Below are 27763 nucleotides of genomic sequence, written 5' to 3'. Positions count from 1 at the left end.
CGTCGCGTTTGCGATATGGAGGCGCCACCACATCCTGTTCTTCATCTCGAGGACAGATCTGGAGTACGTTTTGGGCTCCGAAGAGGGGAAATCGTCGCCATCGTCATCAACAACCTTCTTCCCTCTCCAATTCCATGAAGCTCTTCATCGTTCATGAGTAATCTATTCGTAGGCTCGCTGGACGGTGATGAGTAGGATGAGATCTGTCATGTAATCGAGTTAGTTTTGACGGGGATTGATCCCTAGTATCCACTATGTTCTGAGATTGATGTTGCCACTACTTTGCCATGCTTAATGCTTGTCAGTAGGGCTCGAGTACCATGATTTCAGATCTGAAATTATTATGTTGTCACCAATATATGTGTGTTTTAGATCCGATCTTGCAAGTTGTAGTTACCTACTATGTGTTACGACCCGGCAACCCCAGAGTGACAATAACCGGAACCACTCCCGGTGATGACCATAGTTTGAGGAGTTCATGTGTTCACCAAGTGCTAATGCGTTGTTCCGGTTCTTTATTAAAAGGAGAACCTTAATATCCTGTAGTATCCTTTTGGACCCCGCTTCCACGGGAGGGATGGACAATAGATGTCATGCAAGTTCTTTTCCCTAAGCACGTATGATTACACACGGAATGCATGCCTACATCACATTGACGAACGGGACCTAGCCACATATCTCTTCGTGTTATAACTGTTGCATGATGAATGTCATCCAAACGAATCACCGACCCATTGCCTACAAGTTTGTCCCACTGCTGCTGTTACATGCTCTGCTGCTACTGCTGTTACTACTGTTGTTGCTGCTATTACTTGTTTTGCTCTGCTGCTATTACCACTGCTACTTGCTGTTGCTGTTACTACTGTCGGTTGCTACTGCTGCTACTTGCTACTGTTGCTACTTGCTACTGCTGTCACTACTGCTGTTCCTTGCCACTGTTGTTAGTTGTTACACTGCTTCTACCTGCTACAATTCTGGTTCGCTCGGCGTTGACGGGAAAAGACAATTTCCATCAACGGGCAACTTCTGGCATCACTGATACGATAGTTAGGAATAATCTGCCTTATCACCAGATCATTTCTGACACAGTTGTTATCATACTATTTTGCTGTTGATACTTTGCTTGCAGATACTAATCTTTCACGTGTGGTTGAATCTGACACATTCAGCTCCTAATACTCGAGAGTATCCTCTCACTTCCTGCGTGGCGAATCAACAAATTCGGGTTGAATACTCTACCCTTGAAAACTGCCGTGAACCCACGCACTGGTGGGCCATTGCTAGACAATTGCTAATTGTTGAGCAACTGGGAGCAGTTCTGTCTCTGTTGTCGCGAAGGCATCAAGCCAGGGACTCGTCAACAACATTCTTCTAGTGTCGTTGTCGGGGACTGCCGTTAGCAGCATTTTTCTGGCGCCGTTGCCGGGGAGGTATTGCTATATTCTCTGAGTCACTTGGGATTTATATCTGTTGATCACTATGAAGAATCTGAAAGATCCAAAAACCAAAGTATTTCCCTCAACTACGAGGGGAGGTAAGGAACTGCCATCTAGCTCTACACTTGATTCACCTTCAGTTATGAGTAAGTTTGCGACATCACCTCCTGCTAGAAATCTTGATATGTCGTCTGTGCTTGATGATGCTTATGATGCTACTATGCCTGATACTGCTAGAGATGCTATGCGTGATACTGCTTTGCCTGATGATGGTAGAGATGTTATTTTTCCTGATGATGCTATGCTTGATACTGCTAGAGATACTACTTTGCCTGATGTGCCACTAGGGGTATTCCTTCATGCTCATATTGCTAGAGTTACTGTCAATGCTCGTGATGCTTCTGAAACTGCCGATACTATTGAGATAGAACCTGCTTTTGCTCCTGCTAGATCTAGCTCTCCTAGATATGAATTGCCTGATATACCTCAGGGTTACATTATGGAGGGAGAGATAGCTGGGGATTTTCTTGCGTGTAAGGATGCCTATGATGCTGAGAAATTACTTCTCAAGTGGAAGGAAAAATCTCTGAAAGCTAGGATGAAAGACGACCCGAAGTTTGCCACTTCACCTATCTTTATCACCGATAAGGATTATGAATTCTCTGTCGATCCTGAGATAATCTCTCTAGTCGAATCTGATCCTTTTCACGGTTATGAGTCTGAGACGGTCGTAGCCCATCTTACCAAACTACACGATATAGCCACCCTTTTCACTAGTGAGGAGAAGATCCGCCACTACTATATCCTTAAGTTGTTTCCTTTCTCTCAAAAGGATGATGCTAAATCCTGGTTCACTTCTCTTGCTCCTGGATGTGTGAGTAGTCCCTAGGATATGGTCTATTACTTCTGTGAGAAATATTTCCCTGCCCATAAGAAGCAAGCTGCCTTGTAGGAAATATACAACTTTGCTCAACTCAAAGAAGAGAGTCTCCCACAAGCTTGGGGGAGGCTCGTCCAGCTACAGAATGCTTTGCCTGATCACCCTCTTAAGAAGAACGAGATACTTGATATCTTCTATAACGGACTTACCGATGCTTCTAAAGACCACCTAGATAGTTGTGTCGGTTGTGTTTTTAGGGAACGAACTGTAGAACAAGCTGAGACTCTACTGAATAACATCTTGATCAACGATAATGCTTGGACTATTCCCGAACCACCTCCTAAGCCAACTCCAAAGAAAAGAGGTATTCTATTCCTCAGTCCCAAAGATATGCAAGAAGCCAAGAAATATATGCAATAGAAAGGCATTAGATCTGAAGATGTCAAAAATCTACCACCTATCGAAGGGATCCATGGTCTCGATAATCCGATACAGGTAGTGGAAGTAAATTCTCTGCGTAGGTTTGATGAGAGTGATATTCCTTTTGATAAACCTGCTAGCCTATGCTTTGATGAATTTGACAACTTTGTTGCCAAACAACAGAGTTTCAATGATTATCTTAGCAGACATTTGGAACAAAGTACTCGTATCCTTAGCCATTTAAGTGCTTGTGTAGACAGAAATGTCAATGATCTGAAGCTTCTGAGTAAACATGCCTCTATGATTACTACTCAGGTAGAACAAGTACTTAAAGCTCAAAATGACATGCTCAATTAATTAAATGACAACTCTGTCAGAGTCATTACTAGAGGAGGCAAAATGACTCAGGAACCTTTGTATCCTGAAGGTCATCCTAAGAGAATTGATCAAGATTCTCAAGGAATTAATGCTGATACACCCAGTCATCCAAAGAATAAGAAGAAGGATGATAGAAACCTACATGTCAGTTCACCAAATACTGTCACACCTGAAGAACCAAATGATATTTCTGCATCTGATGCCAAAACACAATCTGGTGATGAACATGAACCTGGTGACAATATGGACATCGATGTTCATAATGATGCTCAACCTAGCAATGATAAGGATGTGGAGATTGAACCTACGGTTAATCCTGATAACCCACAACCTAAGAGATACGATAAGAATGACTTCACTACTAGGAAGCATAGTAAAGAAAGGGAGTCATGGGTTCAGGGACCTATGCCCTTTCCTCCTAAGCCATCCAAGAAAAAGGATGATGAGGATTTTGAGCGCTTTATTGAAATGATAAGACCCGTCTTTCTGTAGATGCGGTTAGTTGATATGCTCAAAATGTCTCCGTATGCCAAGTACATGAAAGATATCGCGACCAATAAACGGAAGATACCAGATCTTGAGATCTCCACCATGCTCGCTAATTACACTTTCAAAGGTGGAACTCCTAAGAAACTTGGTGATCCCGGAGTGCCCACTATACCTTGCTCCATTAAAGGAAACAACGTAAGAACTGCCTTATGTGACATTGGAGCCGGAGTTAGTGTTATGCCTCTCTCTCTTTATCGTAGACTTGAACTGGATAAGTTGACACCCACTGAAATCTCTCTGCAAATGGCCGACAAATCAACTGTTTCCCTGTTGGCATTTGCGAGGATGTGCCTGTTGTGGTTGCTAACACCACTATCTTAATAGACTTTGTTATCTTAGATATTCCCGAGGACGATGCCATGGCTGTCATCCTCGAAAGACCCTTTTTAAACACTTCAGGGGCTGTTATAGATTGCAACAAAGGCAATGTCACTTTCCATGTCAACGGTAATGAGCACACAGTGCACTTTCCGAAGAAACGATATCAAGTACATTGCATCAATGCTATCGAAAAAACTTCATCGATTCTTATTGGGAGCTTTGAATGCCGCATTCCTCGTGTCAAGATGAAGTATGATTTGCTTGTTGGGAAGATTCATATCCCCATTGAGGTGACTTCGTGGCTATTCGAAAATTCTCCGTTCTCTCTTGCGATTCGAGAAAGTTTTGTCATAAGGATTTGATCAACCCCATTGACGGATTTCTTTCGATGACCATGAAATGGATGAATCCAAGAGTCACATACCTATGTTTTAAGCTTTCATTTTTCTTTTGCTTAGAAGAAAAATGATAGGTTTAGTTTAGTTTTTCCTGTTTTCCATTTTAGCGTCCCAGAGAAAAATACCTCGAAAATAAAAGTTCTCCGATGGTCCTGGAAATCTAGTATGATTTTTTCTGGAATATTTGAAAAATACTGGGACAGAGAGCTGGCCTGGGGCCACCCCAGTGGGCCACAAGCCCTATCAGCGCGGCCTACCCCCTAGCCGCGGCAAGCAAGCTTGTGGGGCCCATAGGGCCCCCTCCACTTATTCCAGCTCCCATCCTCTTCTTCTTCCTCGAGAAAAAATTGTTTTGCAGCTCTAACTCGTGTTCTTGCTCATTTGGCTATGATTTTCGATCTCCTTGCTCAAAGCATCATTCTCCGAACCGTTTTGGGGAAATTGCTCCTTGGTAAGTGACTCCTCCATTGGTCCAATTAGTTTTTGCTCTAGTGATTTATCCTTTGCGTATTCTTGCTACCTTGGTGACCCTGTTCTTGAGCTTGAAATGTTGATTTTAGCTGGTCCCAAGTAGTTTTAGCGCGTGATACGGTCTCTTGACACTAGTAGGAGTAGTTGCTACAAGGTGTGTTTGGTCTTTATTCACTTTTTTCTTGAACTTCAAAATTTCAGCAAAAATAAATTATGTTCAGGAGGAAGTTCCATGGTGGTTCCTCAAGTAAGAAGGGTCCCCATCTTTCTTTTAGGGAGCCCGATCCTTATCAACTAAGGGATGCACCGATACAACCATGTGAATGGCCTTCCGATGAGTTCATGATCGAAGCAGGCTTGAAGGATGAGTTTGATACACTTGTCCGCAATACCGGGTTGGAAGATTTCCTCTCAGATAAATGTGAACAGTATGCTATGCTCACTGCCTCTTTCGTGCGTAGATTTAAATTTTCAGTTGGCCGTGACTCATCCATACTGTTTGTTCTGTATGATAAATCCTATGCCATGGATTTGGAGGATTTCAATAGGATTTGCAAAATACCCGATGGGGGTAATCTTAAAGATCCTGCTAAATCTTCGGTTAGAGATTTTTTCTCTAGTATATCTGTTGGAGAAACTAGAGACATCACGCAAGCTACCATAGGAAGCATTCATTTCCCTGCCTTGCACTACTTTGCCCTCTTCATAGGTAGATGCATTAACGGTAAGGTTGAATATTGTCACCTATGTGCATCTGACCTTAGTATCCTTAAGAGCGCAGTTACGGGTGACAAAAACTTCAACATGGGAGCTATTATAGCAAGGATGCTGAATAAGAATGCTATTGAGGGACATTTCTTTGGCGGCATCTATGCCACTCGCATAGCAAATTTTCTTGGAGTACCCATCCGCGCAGGAGATCCCCCGCTCCATACAGCTTTCCTTGACCGCGTCACTTTGACACGCTACTAGTTCCTTGAGAGGGATGATGAATCCCTCCTATACCGATTGATATTTAACTGGCAACGTGTTTTCCATATTACCCTTCCTGCTCCTGCTTTCTTTGACTTTCAGGTTAAACAGATATACTACATAACCATAGGAGAGGAAGAGGAGTATGAGAGGGAGGCGACGGCTGCTCGTCTTCGTGAGGCAGCTATTCAAGCAGTGGCTGCAGCGCTCCCGTATAACCCCGATTATGATTTTGGGTTTCGCCAGAACCATCCTTGGGAGTAGACCAAGCTAGGCCAAAAGCCTAAGCTTGGGGGAGTACGTGTTCTCACCGACCTTACATTCTTGCTTATGCTTTCACTTTGTTCGTCGGTGTTTACACTTTGCCACTATATTATCCATGCTATTTTATTTTCGTTTTCTTGTTTTGTGTCCTTTTGAGAAAACCCAAAAAGATTTTCCTTTCTTCTTTTGCTTGTTGGGAGCTTTCCCATGTAAATAGTTTTCTTTTTCTTTGGGTCAAGGTAGAAGATATTGGTTACAATGTTTAAGTGGCTCTCGCATGCATACCTGTTTAGCTTTCAAAGAGCCATATTACTTTGTCTTCTCCTTTGTGTTTGCCTGCAGATTCAGCTTAGTCCATTGCACGAGCATGCTTATTATTGTTCACATCGTTCGATCGTGCAAGTGAAAGGCAATAATGATGATATATGATGAAGTGACCGAGACTGGAAAAGCTGGTGTGAAGTCTATCTATTTTGTTTTTGTAAATATGACTAGCTTGTCGTCCCAGATTCAGCTTTGTTGTGAGAGAACCATTTTTGCAATGACAACTTAGAGATCATAGTTTCTGATGCCATGCTTATTTAGCTAGGAGCTTATGATGGTTTGTCTTGAATGCCAACATAGATTTTGAGATGACTATGATGTAGTATGATAGGATGGTATTCTCCTTTGAATGATTCAAGTGGCTTGACTTGGCGCATGTTCATGCATGTAGTTGAAACAAAATCAACATAGCTTCTATGATGTTCATGTTCATGGTGATTTATACCCTGTTCATGCTTGCATTCCAAGTTAGTCAAACTCATTGCATCTTGATGACTGTTGTCGCTCTCTAGTTGGTCGCTTCCCAGTCTTTTGCCAGCCTTCATTTGTACTAAGCGGAATACTGCTTGTGCATCCACTTCCATAAACCCAAAAGTTTTTCCTTGAGAGTCCACCATACCTACCTATTTGCGGTATTTACGTGCCGTTCCAAGTAAATTTGCATGTGCCATTCTCTAAACCTTCAAGAAATAATCTGTTTTGCATGCCCGAACCGCTCATGTGGTGACAGGGGGCTATTGGCATCTTCCATGTTAGGCTTGTTATCCTTGACATGTGTTTATTCACTGTCATTCAAGAGAAAGGGGCCGGTAATTGGAATGCCCGGTTCCACGCTTAAATCAAAAACATAGCTGTAAAAACAGACTCCCCCTGGATTGATGTTAGTATGGACGGTACCCGAGGACTCGGCTAGCCGTGGAGTGTGATTGATTGGTGGTGGGGGAGTTAAAACTTTACTTTTCTGTTTGGGAACCGCCTATAGCATGAGTAGCGTGGAAGATATTGAGAACGCTTGGTCATTGCATTGACAATGAAAGCATGCCACCCAAAATTATTATCTCTGTTTTCAAAGCTTGAGCTCTGGCACCTCTGCAAATCAATGCTTCCCTCTGCGAAGGGCCTGTCTATTTATTTTCCTGTTGAGTCATCCTCTTCTTATAAAAACACCAATTAGAGAGCACCTCTGTCATTTTTATGCTTTGCTTTTGATTGATATTGAGTATGACTATGACTGGATCTTCGTTGCTATGAATTACAATGTTTAGTCAGCCCTTGATCTTTGAAAGTGCTCTGCATTTATGTTTTGCGGCCTCAGAAAGAGCTAGCGAGATACCACCTATTCATATTGCTTCATGCCTATTTTGATAGAAGTGTTGGTATCTGAAACTCATTATTATTTGCTCGCTAGCTGATTATGCCATTGATATTAGTTTACCGTGAGACCTTTGTGTCACTTGCTTATGTGGTTAACTTGTGATCTTGCTGAAATTCTGGTTATGAGTTAGACATAGTTGCAACAAGAAGATCAAACAGAGTTTGTCAAAGTTTTTCTTTCTCTTTCAGTTTGTCAACTGAGTTGCTTGAGGACAAGCAAGGTTATAAGCTTGGGGGAGTTGATACGTCTCCATCATATCTACTTTTCCAAACTTTTTTGCTCTTGTTTTGGACTCTAATTTGCATGATTTGAATGGAACTAACCCGGACTGACGCTGTTTTCAGCAGAATTGCCATGGTGTTGTTTTTGTGCATAAATGAAAGTTCTCGGAACGTCTTGAAAATTTACTGAGAATTTTTTTTGGAAAATATGAAAAATACCTGTGCAAAGATCCACCGGAGGGGATGGGCCAGTGGGCCACAAGCCCTGTTGCCGCGGCCACCCCCCTGGCCGCGACAACCAAGCTTGTGGGGCCCACGTGGCTCTGCCGCCCCCAAACTCAGCTCTATAAATCCACTTTCGCCCAGAAAAAATCAGAAGAGAAAATTTCATCGCGTTTGCGATACTGAGGCGCCGCCACATCCTGTTCTTCATCTGGAGGACAGATCAGGAGTCCGTTTTGGGCTCCGGAGAGGGGAAATCGTCGCCATCGTCATCAACAACCTTCTTCCCTCTCCAATTCCATGAAGCTATTCATCGTTCGTGAGTAATCTATTCGTAGGCTCGCTGGGCGGTGATGAGTAGGATAAGATCTATCATGTAATCGAGTTAGTTTTCACGGGGATTGATCCCTAGTATCCACTATGTTCTGAGATTGATGTTGCTACTACTTTGCCATGCTTAATGCTTGTCACTAGGGCCCGAGTGCCATGATTTCAGATCTGAAATTATTATGTTGTCACCAATATATGTGTGTTTTAGATCCGATCTTGCAAGTTGTAGTTACCTACTATGTGTTATGACCCGGCAACCCCAGAGTGACAATAACCGGAACCACTCCCGGTGATGACCATAGTTTGAGGAGTTCATGTGTTCACCAAGTGCTAATGCGTTGTTCCAGTTCTTTATTAAAAGGAGAACCATAATATCCTGTAGTATCCTTTTGGACCCCGCTGCCACGGGAGGGATGGACAATAGATGTCATGCAAGTTCTTTTCCCTAAGCACATATGACAACACACGGAATGCGTGCCTACATCACATTGATGAACGGCAGCTAGCCACATATCTCTCCTTGTTATAACTGTTGAATGATGAATGTCATCCAAACGAATCACCGACCCATTGCCTATGAGTTTGTCCCACTGCTGCTGTTACTTGCTCTACTGCTACTGCTGTTACTACTGTTGCTGCTGCAGTTACTTGTTTTCCTCTGCTGCCGTTACCACTGCTACTTGTTGCTGCTGTTACTATTGTCGCTTGCTACTGTTGCTACTTGCTACTGCTGTCACTACTGCTGTTCCTTGCCACTACTGTTACTCGTTACACTGCTGCTACCAACTACAATCCTGGTTCGCTCGGCATTGACGGGAAAAGACAATTTCCGTCAACGGGCAACTTCTGGCGCCATTGATACGACAGTTAGGAATAGTCTATCTTACCACCAGATCGTTTCTGACACCGTTGTTATCATACTATTTTGCTGCTCATACTTTGCTTGCAGATACTAATCTTTCAGGTGTGGTTGAATCTGACACATTCAGCTGCTAATTCTCGAGAGTATCCTCTCACTTCCTGCCTGGCGAATCAACAAATTTGGGTTGAATACTCTACCCTCGAAAACTGCCACGAACCCATGCGCTGGTGGGCCATTGCAAGACAATTGCTAATTGTTGAGCAAGTGGGAGCAGTTCTCGCTCTGTTGTCGCGAAGGCATCAAGCCAGGGACTCGTCAACAACATTCTTCTAGTGTCATTGCCCGGGACTGCCATTAGCAGACATCACGCTAGAGATAGAACTGCACACAAGGTACTGCAATCTGGTTTATACTGGCCTACTCTCTTCAAGTATGCTCGTAAGTTTGTCTTGTCTTGTGATGAATGTCAAAGAATAGGTAATATTAGTAGACGTCCTGAAATGCCTATGAATTACTCTCTAGTTATTGAACCATTTGATGTTTGGGGTTTTGATTATATGGGACCTTTTCCAAAATCCAATGGGTATACTCGTATTCTAGTTGCTGTAGATTATGTTACTAAGTGGGTAGAAGCTCTTCCAACTAGTAGTGCTCATCATAACACCTCTATTAAAATGCCGAAAGAATTAATTTTCCCTAGATTTGGAGTCCCTAGATATTTAATGACTGATGGTGGTTCGCACTTTATTCATGGTGTTTTTCGTAAATTGCTTCCTAGGTATGATTTCAATCATAGAGTTGCATCTCCTTATCATCCTTAGTCTACAGGGCAAGTAGAATTAAGCAATAGAGAAATTAAGTTGATCTTGCAAAAGACCGTTAATAGTTATAGAAAGAACTTGTCTAAGAAACTTGACGATGCATTATGGGCTTATAGAACCGCTTACAAAAAATCCTATGGATATGTCTCCTTATAAAATGGTCTATGGTAAAGCATGTCACTTACCTCTAGAGCTAGAACATAAAGCTTATTGGGCAATTAAAGAGCTTAACTATGATTTCAAACTTGCCGGTGAGAAGAGGTTATTTGACATTATCTCACTAGATGAATGGAGAATCCAGGCCTATGAGAATGCCAAGTTGTTTAAAGAATAAGTTAAGAGATAGCATCATAGAAGGATATAAAAGGGTGAATTCAATGTAGGTGATCATGTCCTGCTATACAACTCTCGTTTAAGATTTTTTGCAGGAAAACTTCTCTCTAAATGGGAAGGACCTTACATCATCGAGGAAGTATATCGTTCCGGTGCCATCAAGATGAACAATGCCGGAGGCACAAATCCAAAGGTGGTAAATGGGCAAAGAATCAAACATTATATATTAGGTACTCCCATAAATGTTGAAACTAATATTATCAATACCATAACTCTAGAAGAGTAAATTAGGGAGATTTATCAGAACGTCTCGGACTACGAAAAGGAATAGGTATGTTCTATGGTAAGCAAACCGACTCCAAAATGTTTTCCATGGCAATTTTTACCAGTTTTGGAATATTTTAAAAAATAGGAAAATTAAAAGTAGTCCGAAGCGTGCACGAAGAGGCGACAAGCCCGGGGGCGTGACCTACCCCCTGGCCGCACCCTGCAGGCTTGTGGCCACCCCGTGCACTCTTCAGACTCCGTTTTCTTGTGGAAGACTCCTTCGGGTCGGCAAAAATTCATTATATAATATCCCGAAGGTTTTGACCTCTATATCTCGACAATATCTCCTATTTTCGTTTCGAGTTGTTTCTGTAGTAGATTTAGAGTAAGATGTCGTCCCAAGATTCCGATGGGGAGAGCTACATATCACACTATCTTGCCAATCCCAAGCTCTACGGGGATGAAAATCCCTATGGATTGTGCTCGAAGGAGGAATGGGAGACATATAAGTATGTGGAAGAAAGCTCGGATGAAGAGGAGATTCTCGTGCCTCAACCCGAAGATATGCATGTAGAGTTCAAGAAGTCGAGCCTCCCAAATACAAGGAGAAAACCCAAGGTGCTATTTCTCCCTTCTCGTTTTCTACAGGAGAGCAAGGGTGAACTATGTCAAAGGATATTGAGGCTCGAGCTGGAAGTAGACGATTTGAGGGAACAAAATTTCATGCTTAAGTGGAAACTAAGTAAGCTTTCAACGTCACCAGCAACTCCAACATCAGCACCTCCGAAGAAAGACAACTAAGCACATGGGTATGGGCACTCCCCTTGGTTTGTGCCAAGCTAGGGGGAGGTGCCCCGGTATCGTATCACCATCACACCTTTTTACTTTTTTGTTTCTTTTTTTCGATCCTTTTAGTTATATCGTGATCTAGTAGAATAAAGTTTTAGTGTGATCTAGTTTTAAGTTTTTCTTTTTGTTCCCCCCATGTAAGCAAGTCCGAGAGTTATATAATAAAGAGTAGTTTTGAATTGCGGGCCTTGATTGCTATGATCATGAGAAAAAGAAATAGAAAGAAGTATAGAATAAAAGCAATAGAGCATACATAAGAATCTTATGGGTTGTGATGATTTCACATATAAAAAGTATGTTGATTGAAATTTGTTGTGAGTTGACAAACAAATATATTTGTCATTGTTGCAATTAAAAGGAAGTAATAAAGAAATAGAGGTTCACATATAAATATATTATCTTAGACATCTTTTGTGATTGTGAGCACTCATTAAAATATTATATGCTAAAAGGTTTATGTTGGACAAGGAAGACAATATAATGAGTTATGATTGCTTACTTCCGAATAGAAGTTATATGGTTATAGATCCTTCAACATGTGTCACTTGCTTCCACCTCATATTAGCCAAAAGGAACTCCTGCACCAAGTAGAGATACTACTTGTGCATCCAAAAACCTTTAACCCAGTTTTGCCTTGAGAGTCCACCATACATACCTATGGATTGAGTAAGATCCTTCAAGTAAGTTGTCATCGGTGCAAGCAATAAAAATTTCTCCTTAAATATGTGTAGTTTATTAGTGCGAGGAAAATAATCATTATCTGAACTTGTGATATAGAAGACATAAAAGCGACAGACTGCATAATAAAGTTCTTTATCACAAGGGGCAATATAAAGTGACGTTATTTTGCATTAAGAGATTGTGCATCCAACTATAAAAGTGCATGACAATCTCTACTTCCCTCTGCGAAGGTCCTATCTTTTACTTTTACTTTCTAAGTATTTACCTTTATGTAAGAGTCGTGGTGATCTTCACCATCTCCTTTATTTCGCCTTTATCTTTTGGCAAGCGTCATGTTTGGGGAATGATCTTGACAAATATATACACTCGGATGAAGGTGATCATGATTTATTATTGTTGACATTACCCTTGAGGTAAATAGTTGGGAGGCAAAACTAAAAGCCCCTATCTTTCTCTGTGTCTAATTGAAGCTTTGACCCCATAGGTACCGCGTGAGTGTTAGCAATTATGAAAGACTATAAGATAATTAATTATGTGGATTTGCTTTACAAGCTCTTATATTGACTCTTTCCTACATTGCGATAAAATGGAATTGCTTCAATGTATGAAATCATAGTTTGTTAGTTCTCAATAGAGTTCCTGATGCATATTTTACCTTGTGAATGAATTGTTACTTCAGTATAACATATTCTATGCGAATATGTATTGATGTTCTAAATATAATCATGATGCCCTCATGTCCGTATTTTATTTTATCGACACCTCTATCTCTAAACATGTGGGCATATTTATTGATCTCGGCTTTCGCTTGAGGACAAGCGAGGTCTAAGATTGGGGGAGTTGATACGGCCATTTTGCATCATGATTATACATCAATATTTATTGCATTATGGTATGTTATTACACATTATGGTACAATACTTATGCCTTTTCTCTCTTATTTTACAAGATTTACATGAACAGGCAGAATGTCGACAGCTGGAATTCTGGACTGGACTACACAGCTCCAAAAGTCCTGAAAGGTTACGGAGAATTATTTTGGAATATATAAAAATAATGGGCAAAAAGAGTACCGGAGAGTACCCACCAAGGAGCCACATGCCGAGGGGCGCGGCCTACCCCCTGGTCGCGCCCTGCAGGCTTGTGGGTCCCCTGGCAGGACTCCGGCACCCATCTTCTCCTATATGAAGGGTTTTGACCTGGAAAAAATCATATCAGACCTTTCAGGAGGTGACGCCTCCGTCTTGAGGCGGAACTTCGACAGAACCAATCTAGATCTCCAGCGGAGCGATTCCGTCGGGGAAACTTCCCTCCTGGAGGGGGAAATCGAAGCCATCGTCATCACCAACGATCCTCTCATGGAGAGTGGTAAATCTCCATCAACATCTTCATCAGCACCATCTCCTCTCCAAACCCTAGTTCATCTCTTGTATCCGATCTTTGTCTCAAAACCTCATATTGGTACCTGTGGGTTGCTAGTAGTGTTAATTACTCCTTGTAGTTGATGGTAGTTGGTTTATTTGGTGGAAGATCATATGTTCAAATCATTGATACGTCTGAAACGTATCTATAAATTTTGATGGTTTCATGCTGTTATCTTGTCATCTTTGGATGTTTTATGTACCTTTTATATATTTTATTGTGACTAACTTATTAATTCAGTGCCAGTTCCTGTTTTTTCTGTGTTTTTGGCTCTTTTCAGACATGATTTTGGAACGGAGTCCAAACGGAATAAAACCCCCGAAATAAATTTTTCCCAAACGGAAGAAGATCAGGGGCTTGAGGGCCAAGCCAGGAGAGCTACAGGGGGCCCACAAGCCCTGTAGCCGCCACCAAGGGGGCGTCGGCTAGCAGGCTTGTGGCCTCCCTGGCGCCCCCCTGACCTAGCTCCTTCGCCTATATATTCCCTAAAATACAGAAAAAAATCAGGGAATCCATGAAAACACTTTTCCGCCGCCGCAAGCTTCCGTTTCCGCGAGATCTCATCTGGAGACCCTTCTCGGTGCCCTGCCGGAGGGGACTTTGGAGTTGGAGGGCTTCTACATCAACATCATCGCCCCTCCAATGACTTGTGAGTAGTTCACTTCAGAACTACGGGTCTGTAGTTAGTAGCTAGATGGCTTCTTATCTCTCTTGGATCTTCAATACAAAGTTCTCCATGATCTTCATGGAGATCTATCCGATGTAATCCTCTTTGGCAGTGTGTTTGTCGAGATCCGATGAATTGTGGATTTGTGATCAGATTATCTATGATATATATTTGAGTCTTTGCTGATTTCTTATATGCATGATTTGATATCCTTGTAAGTCCCTCCGAGTCTTCGGTTTTGATTGGCCAACTAGATCTATGATTCTTGCAATGGGAGAAGTGCTTGGTTTTGGGTTCTTACCATGTGGTGACCTTTCCCAATGACACTAGGGGCAGCAAGGCACACATCGTGTAGTTGCCATCAAGGGTAACAAGGTGGGCTTTGTCGTAGATATGAGATTGTTCATCTACATCATGTCATCTTGCTTAAGGCGTTACTCTGTTCTTTTGGACTTAATACACTAGATGCATGATGGATAGCGGTCGACGTGTGGAGTAATAGTAGTAGATGCAGAAAGTATCGGTCTACTTGTTTTGGACGTGATGCCTATAGATATAATCATTTCCATAGATTAATTCACGACTTTGCGCGGTTCTATCAATTGCTCGACAGTAATTTGTTCACCCACCGTCTACTTGCTTTCATGAGAGAAGCCACTAGTGAACACTACGGCCCCCGGGTCTATTCACACCTATCGTTTCCACTTTTGCTTTTACTTTGCTTTGTTACTTTTTGCTTTCAGTTCTCACTTGGAGAACAATTTATAAGGGATTGACAACCCCTTCATAGCGCTGGGAGCAAGCTTTTTGGGTTTGTGCAGGTACTTGTGATACTCCTTCACTGGATCGATACCTTGGTCTCAAACTGAGGGAAATACTTACCACCGTTGTGCTACATCACCCTTCCGCTTTGAGGGAACACCAATACAAGGCTCCAAGGCCACGGGAGAATTCCTTTGCATATTTGCCTAGGAAGTCCCTTAAGGCGTAGCCGTAGCAGAAGGATTCCTGGTGCCGTTGCTGAGGAGTATCAAGACTAGAACAGTCTCCCGTCAGCACGTTTCTGGCGCCGTTGGAAGGTCTTTTGTTGCAGTAGCAGAAGTATTTCTGGTGCCGTTGCTGAGGAGTATCAAGACAAGAACAGTCTCCCATCAGCACGTTTCTGGCGCCGTTGGAAGGTCTTTTGTTGCAGTAGCAGAAGTATTTCTGGCGTCGTTCCCGGGGAAGGAGAGATCTATCCAAGTAGGTCTCACAAACTCATATCTTGCATTTACTTTTTTGCCAGTTTCCTCTCGTTTTCCTCTCCCCCACTTCACGTTTGCCGATTTCATTTGCCTTTCTCCTTTGCCCTTTTCTTTTGCTTTTTGCCTTTTTGCCGTTCTCCTTTGTCGGTTTTCTTGCTTGCTTGTGTGCTTGTTTGTTTGTTGAAGTCATCATGGCTGAAAACACCAAACTTCGTGATTTCTCGAGTACCAATAATAATGATTTTATTAGTACTCCGATTGCTCCCGCCACTAGTGCAGAATCGTATGAAATCAACACATCTTTGCTGAATCTTGTTATGAAAGAGCAATTCTCTGGCCTTCCTAGTGAAGATGCCGCATCCCATATCAATACCTTCATTGAGCTTTGTGCTATGCAAAATAAAAGAGATGTGGATAATGACGTGATTAAGTTGAAGCTTTTTCCTTTCTCGTTGCGAGATCGCGCAAAAACTTGGTTTTCTTCTTTGCCTAAAAATACTATCGATTCTTGGGATAAGTGCAAAGATGCTTACATATCCAAGTATTTTCCGCCGGCTAAGATCATCTCCTTACGTAACGATATCATGAATTTCAAGCAACTTGATCATGAACACGTTGCACAATGTTGGGAGAAGATGAAGCTTATGATTAGAAATTGTCCCGCTCATGGCTTGAGTTTGTGGATGATTATACAAATCTTTTATGCTGGCTTGAATTTCGCTTCTCGCAATATCTTGGACTCCGCCTCAGGTGGAACGTTCATGAAAATCACGTTAGGAGACGCTACAAAACTCCTAGATAATATCATGACGAACTACTCTCAATGGCACACTGAAAGGTCGCCTGCTAGCAAAAAGGTACACATTATAGAAGAAATTAACTCGCTTAGTGCTAAGATGAACGAGTTGATGAATTTGGTTGCTATTAGAAATGCTCCTTTAGATCCTAATGACATGCCACTATCTTCCTTGATTGAGAGTAGCAACGCTAGTTTGGACGTGAATTTTGTTGGTAGGAACAATTTTGGCAACAACAATGCTTTTAGAGGAAACTATGTTCCTAGGCCTTTTCCTAGTAACTCCTCTAACAATTATGGTAATTCCTACAACAAAACTTATGGAAATCACAACAAATTACCCTCTGATTTAGAGAGTAATATCAAAGAGTTCATCAACTCTCAAAAGATTTTCATTGCATCCATAGAGGAAAAATACTCAAAATAGATGATTTGGCTAAGAGCGTTGATAGGATGTCTTGTGATATTGATGCTTTGAAAGTTAGACGTGCTCATCCCAAGGTCAACTTGGATGAAACTTTGAAAGCTATGTGTGTCTCCATGAATGAGAGCAAAGAAAGAACCGCCCAAATTCGCGCTAGGCATGAATGGTTTAAAAGGGTGCGTTCTAGTGATGCAAATCACGAAGATCTTACAGTGCTTGGTGTGACTCCTCTTGAATCTTTGTTTTTGCGTGTCAAACCTATTGATGAAGGGGCTCGATATGAATCCACTTTTGTTGAAAAATGCCCCAATGATTCGGAGTCCACCCATCTTGATGATAAAGGTGTGGAGAGTGGAGTAGAAGAAATCAAAATTTTGGGTAGTAATGAAACTCCCACTTTGGATTTCAAGGAATTCAATTATGATAATTGCTCCTTGTTCGAATGCATTTCTTTGATGCAATCCATTGCAAACTCTCCACATGCTTATAGCCAAAGCAAAGCCTTTACCGTGCATATCGTAGATGCTATGATGAAATCTCTTGAAGAGAAGCTCGAATTAGAAGTCTCTATACGTAGAAAACTTCATGATGAGTGGGAATCTTCTATCAAAATCAAGATCAAAAACTATGAGTGCAATGCTTTGTGTGATTTGGGTGCTAGTGTTTCCGCGATTCCAAAGTCTTTATGTGATATTCTTGGTTTTCATGAGATTGAAGAGTGTGCTCTTAATTTGCATCTTGCGGATTCTAATGTCAAGAAACCCATGGGAAGGATCAATGATGTTCTTATTGTTGCAAGTAAGAACTATGTACCCGTGGATTTCATTGTACTTGACATAGATTGCAATCCTTCATGCCCCATTATTCTTGGTAGACCTTTCCTAAGCACTATTGGTGCTATCATCGATATGAAGGAAGGGAACATTAGATTTCAATTTCCTTTAAAGTAGGGCATGGAGCACTTTCCTAGAAAGAAAATAAGATTGCCTTATGAATCTATGATGAGGGCTACTTATGGTTTGAGCACCAAAGATGACTATACGTGATTCCATCACCTTTTGCCTAGCTAAGAGCGTTAAACAAAAGCGCTTGTTGGGAGGCAACCGAACGAATCTATCCTTTTTCTTTCTGTTTTGTGTTTTCCACACTTTCATAATTCTATTATGATTGTGATTTTTTTGTTTCTTTTTGTGTTTGTGCCAAGCAAAACCGTTATGATTAGTCTTGGGGATGATCGTTTGGTCATGCTGGAAAAGACAGAAACTTTATGCTCACGAAAAGAATTTTCATTTTTTTCTGTAAGAGCTTTTGAGTTGATTCGTTTTGCTATTGAATGCTACGCAAATTCTTCAGACTGTCGTAATTTTTCAGAATTTTTGAAGTACCAGAAGTATACGAAGTATACAGATTGCTACAGACTGGTCTGCTGTTAACAGATTTTGTTTTTGTTCTGTTGGTTGCTTATTTTGATGAAACTATGGATAGTATCGGGGGTATTAGCCATGGAAGATTGAAAATACAGTAACCCAGCATCAGCATAAGTAGAATTTAAGTTTGGTACAGTACCTAAGGAAGTGGTGGTTTGCTTTCTTATACTAATGTTATTACGAGTTTCTGTTTAAGTTTTGTGTTGTGAAGTTTTCAAGTTTTGGGTGAAGTTCTTATGGACAAAGAGATAAAGAGTGGCAAGAGCTCAATATTGGGGATGCCCAAGGCACCCCAAGAGATTCAAGGATGCCATAAAAGCCAAAGCTTGGGGATGCCCTGATACGTCTCCAACGTATCTACTTTTCCAAACTCTTTTGCCCTTGTTTTGGACTATAATTTGCATGATTTGAATGGAACTAACCTCGACTGACGTTGTTTTCAACACAATTGCCTTGGTGTTATTTTTGTGCAGAAAACAAATTCTCCAAACGTCCTGAAAATTTACGGGGAGAAGTTTTGGAAAATATCAAAAATATCCGCGCCAAGTTCCACCTCAGGGGGTGGGCCAGTGGGCCACAAGCCCCTGCTCCGCCACCACCCCCCTGGTGGCGGTGGGCAGGCTTGTGGGGCCCACAGGCACCTACCGCCCCCAACTCCAGCTCTATAAGTTTCCTTTCGTCCCAGAAAAAATAAAAAGAGAAGGTTTCGTCGCGTTTTCGATACGGAGGCACCACCACATCCTGTTCTTCATCTGGAGGGCAGATCTGGAGTCCGTCTTGGGCTCCGGAGAGGGGAAATCGTCGCCATCATCATCATCAACCTTCTTCCCTCTCCAATTCCATGAAGCTCTTCGTCATTTGTGAGTAATCTATTCGTAGGCTCGCTGGGCGGTGATGAGTAGGATGAGATCTATCCTGTAATCGAGTTAGTTTTGATGGGGATTGATCCCTAGTATCCACTATGTTCTGAGATTTGATGTTGCTACTACTTTGCCATGCTTAATGCTTGTCACTAGGGCCTGAGTGCCATGATTTCATATCTGAAATTATTATGTTGTCACCAATATATGTGTGTTTTAGATCCGATCTTGCAAGTTGTAGTTACCTACTATGTGTTATGATCCGGCAACCCCGGAGTGACAATAACCGGAACCACTCCCGGTGATGACCATAGTTTGAGGAGTTCATGTGTTCACCAAGTGCTAATGCGTTGCTCCGGTTCTTTATTAAAAGGAGAACCTTAATATCCCGTAGTTTCCTTTTGGACCCCGCTGCCATGGGAGGGATGGACAATAGATGTCATGCAAGTTCTTTTCCCTAAGCACGTATGACGACACACGGAATGCATGCCTACATCACATTGACGGACGGGAGCTAGCCACATATCTCTCCGTGTTATAGCTGTTGCATGATGAATATCATCCAAACAAATCACCGACCCATTGCCTACGAGTTTGTCCTACTGTTGCTACTGTTGTTACTTGTCTTGCTCTACTGCTGCTGCTACTACTGTTGCTACTGCTGTTACTTGTCTTGCTCTGCTGCTGCTGCTACGACTGTTGCTACTGATGTTACTTGTCTTGCTCTGCTGCTGCTGCTACTACTGTTGCTACTGATGTTACTTGTCTTGCTCTGCTGCTGCTGCTACTACTGTTTCTACTGATGTTACTTGTTTTGCTCTGCTGCTACTGTTGCTACTACTGTCGCTTGCTACTGTTGCTACTTGCTACTACTATCACTATTGATGTTCCTTCCCACTGCTATTGCTCGTTACACAGCCGTTACTCGCTACTTTGCTGTTACTACTGTGCTTGCAGATACTAATCTTTCAAGTGTGGTTGAATCTGACAAATCCAGCTGCTAATACTTGAGAGTATACTCTCACCTCCTGACGGGCTTATCAACAAGTTGGGTCGAATACTCTACCCTCGAAAACTGCTGCGAGCCCACGTGCTGGTGGGCCATCAACAACATTCTTCCAGTTTCATTGCCGGGGAGTGCTAGCAGCATTCTTGTGGTGCCATTGTAGGAGAAGGTTCGTTGTCATAAGCATTCATCTAGCTAACGCCAGAGATTGCAGGATCAACCCTTTTCTGGAGACATTTCTAGGGAAGCACAGCTCACGTCATGCCCCGGGAAGGCATCCCCTCTTTCGTCTTCAAATCCATGGGTAACGTTACTTGGGGTTATATTTTTATTCACCGCATGTTATGTGTTTTGCTTGGAGCGTCTTGTATCGTAGCAGTCTTTTATTTTTGTTGTGTCACAATCATCCTTGCTGCACACCTAGAGAGAGAGACATGCACTTACCGTGATTTTGTCGAGCTTCACTTATATCCTTTGGTAGACAATTCAGCTCACATGTGCTTCACTTATATCTTTTGAGCTAGATGCTTTTCCTCTGTGTGCTTCACTTATATCTTTTAGAGCACGACGGTGCGTGGCTTGGTAGTTGATCTATGCTATGAAAGTAGTCTCAAAAGGGGTAGTTATCCAAAGGGATACGAAAACTTCCACCTTCATGTGCATTGAATAGTTAGAGAAGTTTGATTCATCTCAATTAGTTTTGAGTTGTGGTTATGGTAATATTGAAGTTATGCTAGTAAGGTGTTGTGGATCTAGAAATACTTGTGTTGAAGTTAGTGATCCCCGTAGCATGCACGTATGGTGAACCGCTATGTGATGAAGTCTGAGCATGATTAGTCTATTGATTGTCATCCTTTGCGTGGTGGTCGGGATCGCGCGATGGTTTATACCTACCAACCCTTCCCCTAGGAGTATGCGTTGAATGCTTTGTTTCGATTACTAATAAAAAAATTTCAACAAGTATATGAGTTCTTCATGACTAATGTTGAGTCCATGGTTTAGATGCACTTTCACCTTCCACCATCACTATCTTCTTAGTGCCGTGCAACTTTCGTCGGTGCACAAAACCCACCATTAGCTTCCCTCGAAACAGCCACCATACCTACCTACTATGGCTTTTTCAAAGTCATTCCGAGATATATTGCCATGCAACTACCACCATGACATGTGTCACCACTTCTACATTGCCATTGCATGATCGTAAGATAGCTAGCATGATGTTTCCATTAATGTCCATGCCATGCTAGATCATTGTCACGGTACACTACCGAAGGCATTCCATATAGAGTCATCGTTGCTCTAAGTTTGAGTTGAAAGTGTGATGATCATTGTGATGTATGTGATGAAGATTGTCCATGGTTACGCGCAATAAGCAAGGGACACACATGAAGAAGAAGTGAATACTTTCTCTCCACAAATTCTGATGATGGATTTGATCTATAATATCACTGCAGTTAAATATAATATTAACTAAAAATTATCAAAGTATTTATTTGTTAAAAAGAATGAACTAAAAAGAATCAACTAAAACATTAAATAAACATAATGAACTAAAAATAATCAACTAAATGATGATACCATGCCAACTTTCAACCTTTTCAGAGTTCATTTGTAGTGCTTTTCAATTTTAGGGTCATTTATCTCAAAACAATGAGTAAATGCAAAAAAAATACCAAATGAAGTAAAAAAAGGGTTGAAAATTGATGATGTGGCTTTGAATGGTGCATGTTGAACGCACAAAAAGTCTGCAGTTGAAATAAGTTCAAAAAAATGAAATCCCTTTGTAACACATGAGTTTTCGTGCGAAATCCTGATACTTCGAAAGAGCTTGTTGATTTTGTATACGAAGTGCATCCAGTTTTTGCCATAACTCTCTCAACTTTTTAACACATGCTATGTGGGTGAATTGATGATACCATGCCAACTTTCAACCTTTTCAGAGTTCATTTGTAGTGCTTTTCAATTTCAGGGTCATTTAGCTCAAAAAATGAGTAAATGCAAGAAAAATACCAAATGAAGTCAAAAAGGGTTAAAATTGATGATGTGGCTTTTAATGGTGCATGTTGAACGCACAAAAAGTCTGGAGTTGAAATAAATTTAAAGAAATAAAATCCCCTTGTAAGACATGAGTTTTCGTGCGAAACCCTCATACTTCGAAAGAGATTGTCGATTTTATACACGAAGTGCATCAAGTTTTTGCCGTAACCCTCTCAACTTTTTAACGCACACTATGTGGGTGAAAAGATGATACCGTGCCAACTTTCAACCTTTTCACAGTTTATTTGTAGTGCTTTTTAATTTCAGGTCATTTAGCTCAAAAAATGAGTAAATGCAATAAAAATACCAAATGAAGTCAAAAATTGTTGAAAATTGATGACGTGGCTTTGAATGGTGCATGTTGAACGCCCAAAAAGTCTGGAGTTGAAATAAGTTCAAAAAAATGAAATCGCTTTGTAACACATGATTTTTAGTGCGAAACCGTGATACTCCGAAAGAGGTTGCCGATTTTGTACACGAAGTACATCCAGTTTTTGTCGTAACCCTCTCAACTTTTTAAAAGAGGCTATGTGGGTGAAATGATGATACCATATCAACTTTCAACCTTTTCAGAGTTCATTTGTAGTGTTTTTCAATTTCACGGTCCTTTAGCTCAAAAAAGGGTAAATGCAAGAAAAATACCAAATGAAGTCAAAAAGGGTTGAAAATTGATGGTGTGGCTTTGAATGGTGCACGTTGAACGCACAAAAAGTCTGGAGTTGAAATAAGTTCAAAACGATGAAATCCCCTTGTAACACATGAGTTTTCGTGCGAAATCCTCATACTTCGAAAGAGATTGTCGATTTTGTACACGATGTGCATCCAGTTTTTGCCGTATCCCTCTCAACTATTTAACACATCCTATGTGGGTGAAATGATGATACCATGCCATCTTTCAACATTTTCACAGTGCATTTGTAGTGCTTTTCAACTTGAGGGTCATTTAGCTGAAAGAAAAAACTAATATAAAAAAGAATGAACTAAAAGAATAAAAATAATATGAACTAAACTTATCAAAGTATTGATTTGTTAAAAAGAATGAACTAAAAAGAACCAAAAAAGTACTAACTAAAATTATCAAAGTATTTAGTTGTTAAAAAGAATGAACTAAAAAGTATTAATGTAAAAAAATACCGTCTACTAGGCCACCACGGTGTGCATACGACTAGAAACCCTACACGCTAGTTGGGCCATGAGGCAGACCCGCACAATGCCTAGTAGGTCCACAAGCAGAGAGAATGCGCTTAGGCCCATAGGCCTCCATTATAGAGAAGCTCAAGAGGGTTGGCGCAACCGCGCTTATAAACCACTCTCGTCTCCTCTCACCTAGCTAGGTGGGACTAAACATCCACCTGTTCGACGCCGTGCCAGCCGCAGGACTTTAGTCCCGGTTGGTGGCCTAAACCGGGACTAAAGGCCCACTTACAGTCCCGGTTGAGGGCACCAACCGGGACTAAAGGCCTCCGATTCCCGCCCTTTGGGCTACTGAAAATGACCGTTAGTCCCGGTTGGTGGTTGCAACTAGGATTAAAGGTCATTTTCAGCAGCCCAAAAGGGCAGGAAGCAGAGGCCTTTAGTCCCGGTTGGTGGCCTCAACCGGGACTAAAGGGTGCCTTTATAAGTGGGACTTTGCAAAGTTTCCAAATCCCCCATCGCCAGTTTCTTCTCCTCCTCTCGGGTGACGGCGCCGACGACCACCTCGACGCTGCCAGGGTGCCCGACCACGTCGTCGCACCTCGCCGACGCCCTACCGTCACCAAGCCCGTTGACCCTCACCGACGCCGGACCTCCTCGTGCGCCCTCCTCCCCGTCGACGTGTGTCCCTGAGCCCCCTTCTCGTCGTCCCCGGCCTCCAGAGCTCCATCCCCGCGCCCCGAGTGAGCTCCCCCCTTTCCCAAGCCCCGTGCTACCACTACTCCGGCCATGCTCGCCCCTACTGCGACTGATCCGGGCATAATTTTAGATGTGCTCTGTTTTTTGATAGAGAAGCAAATGTTAATTTTTGCATATGCATGATGAGTTTTGAAATGAATATGTGAAGCTTCCATTTCGAGAGATGAGATGTTTTGTGGAAATGTGCTCTGTTTTTTAAATGAAAATATGAAGGTAGTATTTTTGTTAAATGAAAATGTGAAGCAAGTTTTTTTTAAATGACAATGTGAAGCTACGTTTGACAAATCCTTGGGTTATTATTAGGGACCATGAGGCGTAAGACCTGCAAGGTCTGCCAAAATTCATGTTTGGACAGTCTTGAAACAGCAGTGCAGTTTGGGGTATTTTTGAGAAAGGGATTTCAAAACTCAATGGTAACGGTCTTTAACTTGAATTTGTATTGAATTCTGACCATCTGTTTAACTATTTTACTGACTTTATTGTTGATTATTAACTACTGCATAGTGAGTTGCATGAAACATAAGGGAGGACATCAACAATTCATATGGTAACGTGTTGTACTTTGTGGATGATGAGGAGCGCGAATCCGAATTGGATCTACGCAAAGGAAAGAATAAAACCATCGTATATGGTGATGGATGGGAGCAATACATTCAGTGAACAATTTTAAAGGAGGAGAACTCGTAGCTTTTTCCTTAATAGGAGAGGTGAATAGGTTAAGGACATTATATGTCCAAAGCGATGATGATGACGATGACCAAGATGACATCGTCAGCCAATATGACCAAGATGATATCGACAACCAAGATGAAGATGAGGACATCCAAGATGAAAATGAAGAAAACCAAGACGAAGAGGAGGACATCGAAGATGAAGAAGATGGTCCTATCCTTTCTACAAATTTTTCTCAAAGGATGAAGAAGCTTACTCAGGATGATAAAGCTAGTGTGAAAGAAATTTTACCATCCTCTTCGGCGTTCTTGGGGAAGCCCTTTGTGCACCGTCTAACAAAAACAAACGTGGTGGAAAAAGTTATGGTGAGATGTTTTATATTCTTTCATCTCTTTTTGGTCATAACCAATTAGGGTGAGATGCCTAACATTTTGTGCTCTCTATTTTCTCATGGGGGTCTTCAGAAGTTAGCTTTGAAGATTTTTCCGGAGTGGACATCCCCGCCGTCGGCACTGTTGGAGTTATCCATGGACCAAGAGGGCGTGTCACAAACGTCCAATACAAGACAACCGACGACGAGCGCACATCATTCCACAAGGCCGGCTGGCAGGAGTTCATCAAGGAAAAGAGAGAATTAAGGGTGGACACCCTTGTGGTGATCACTATAAGGAAGAGCAACCGCAAGGTCTATCAGATGATGGTTGTTTTTTTACCATGTTTAGAACTATCAGTTGGAGAACTGTTAGTTAATTAATTAGTATGTTAAGATGAATGTGATACATTGATGTTATTTGTTTCTCAAGTTGAACAACTTTTGAGTGATATTGATGGTTCTTATTATATATTGATCATGACGCTATTGTGTAATGGTTCTTTCATTGCTATATGTATAGTAGCTAGCATCGAGTTGAATGAAAAAGCATAAAATAAAATGGTAAACACAGAAATAAAAGGGGAAAACACAATAAGAAAACCCCCAGAGCCTGGCAGCTGCTTAGGCGTGGCTGCCTTTTAGTCCTGGTCGATGTTACAAACCGGGAATAAAGGTCCTTCTGCCAGGCGTCCCAAGGCAGCCACGTGGAGCTCCTTCAGTCCCGATTAGTAAGCAAACCGGAACTAAAGGTTTTGGGCATTAGTCCCGATAGTTTTGTCCCGGTTGCAGAACCGGGACTAAATGCCCTGTGAAACCGAGACTGGTGCCCTATTTTCCACTAGTGTGCTCATACCATGCGCCGTCTTTTCCTCTGGATTGAGTGACACGACTGTTTGACTTGGATTGATCTCGACACTTCATATTTTCAATATTTTATGGTCCATTTCCTATAGAAGCAAATTACTCAAAGGAATTTCCAATATTTTGCATTTATTAGTCATTATTGATAAGAACTTAATGATTCTCTTTGAATATCCAATTTAAACAATGATGGTATGAGTGTAAAAAATACACTCATGTGGTACATAAAAAGGGGAGGTTCCAGAGAGAATTATGAACTTCAAAAATAACATGCTCAAGATGCATGTGCTCCAAAGTGATTTTACGGGTTTAGGGAGGATCATGGGGTAAAAGAATGGTAAGGGAATCCATTGCTTTTAGTTATCCCACACCCACTCTATGGTCGTGCTACCAAATAAACACCCTTTAGTACAACAGTTTTTCCACCACTTGTACCTCATATCATCTACGAACCGTACTGGACAAATATGAGTCTTTTATATGTCCCCGAACACATCCACGGATAACGTCGTCCCACCCCTTAAATGTGTGTGTCCATAGTCGTCTCCCTCATATGGAAACCCACAAATCCATACACTATCATGTTACATAGATCAGCGCACGTGCTTCATATTTCAATAGGACATAGCACATAGTACTTTAGACCAAGACGTTGGATCTAATCCATATTTCAATAGGACATGGCACATACTTTAGACCAAGACGTTGGATCTAATCCCCACTAGCTCGTACACTACGAAGGCGAGGGTGGGGGCATGCCTCGCCCTCCAATCAGTGCACGCTTGCTGCTCCATTCACCGCGAGCTTTTGGTGATGGATTCAAGTCGGAGCACACCCAACGCCGGAGCTTGGGGTATCCTGTGGGACCGATGGAGAGCTTGTAGGACGGTTGTCCCCTCTTCCTCCAAGCAGGGAAGCATGTCCCAATCAATGGATCTGGAGTTAATGAACTCCGATCCGTTGCCCGCCGCTGAAGATCACCCAAGAGGAGCTGGGCTAAGCGAACTGAAAGTGAAGTGGAGTGGCAAATGGCTAGTGTTTAGTCTCGGATGCGGATATGGACAAGATATTTGTTTGGTCTGGGTAAGCCGGTCCGATGTGGTGGACGTACAAGGGCATGTCTGGGCGACCGCAAACCCACCCCACATGTCGGCACGGTTTGTGTGCCAAATAAGCCAAACATTTGAGATGACTTTGAAAGGTCCGGTTGGATGGCCTTTGTTCTCCAAACGGTGTGTATATTATCCGGGGTCCCGTTGTGAATCCTCTCATAGTCATAACTCAAACAAACTTATCCCATGTTGATCTTCCATATTGATCAATGTGACGTAGAAGAGGCATACATTCTTGATGGATGCAACTAACCTCCTATGCTCTATGGCGCCCCTATGTCCCGCTTATAGCGAGCGGTAAGGCATGCTCATCTCGAGCAGTCATATGTTGTTCGTTGTCTCATAATAATTTCACATATATTTTTTGTTTTACTAATGATATATAAAAGCAAGAATAAGCATGTCTCGGATGGACGTTTTATTTACTAAAAAGTAATTTTATGCATTAGGAAAACTGTTCGTAAAATGTAAAGGCAAATCCATGCAGAAAAATGTAAAAGAAAATGTTAATGTATTTTGTAAAAATCATTCTTTTATGTCAAAACATGTTTTCAGAACAAAAAAGTTATTTGTATATTGTAAAAGATTGTCAACA

The sequence above is a fragment of the Hordeum vulgare genome, chromosome 6H (assembly GCF_904849725.1).
Source record: "Hordeum vulgare subsp. vulgare chromosome 6H, MorexV3_pseudomolecules_assembly, whole genome shotgun sequence".
Classification (NCBI taxonomy): domain Eukaryota; kingdom Viridiplantae; phylum Streptophyta; class Magnoliopsida; order Poales; family Poaceae; genus Hordeum; species Hordeum vulgare.
The sequence above is the reverse complement of the archived record's forward strand: the minus strand, read 5'-3'. Positions refer to the sequence as shown.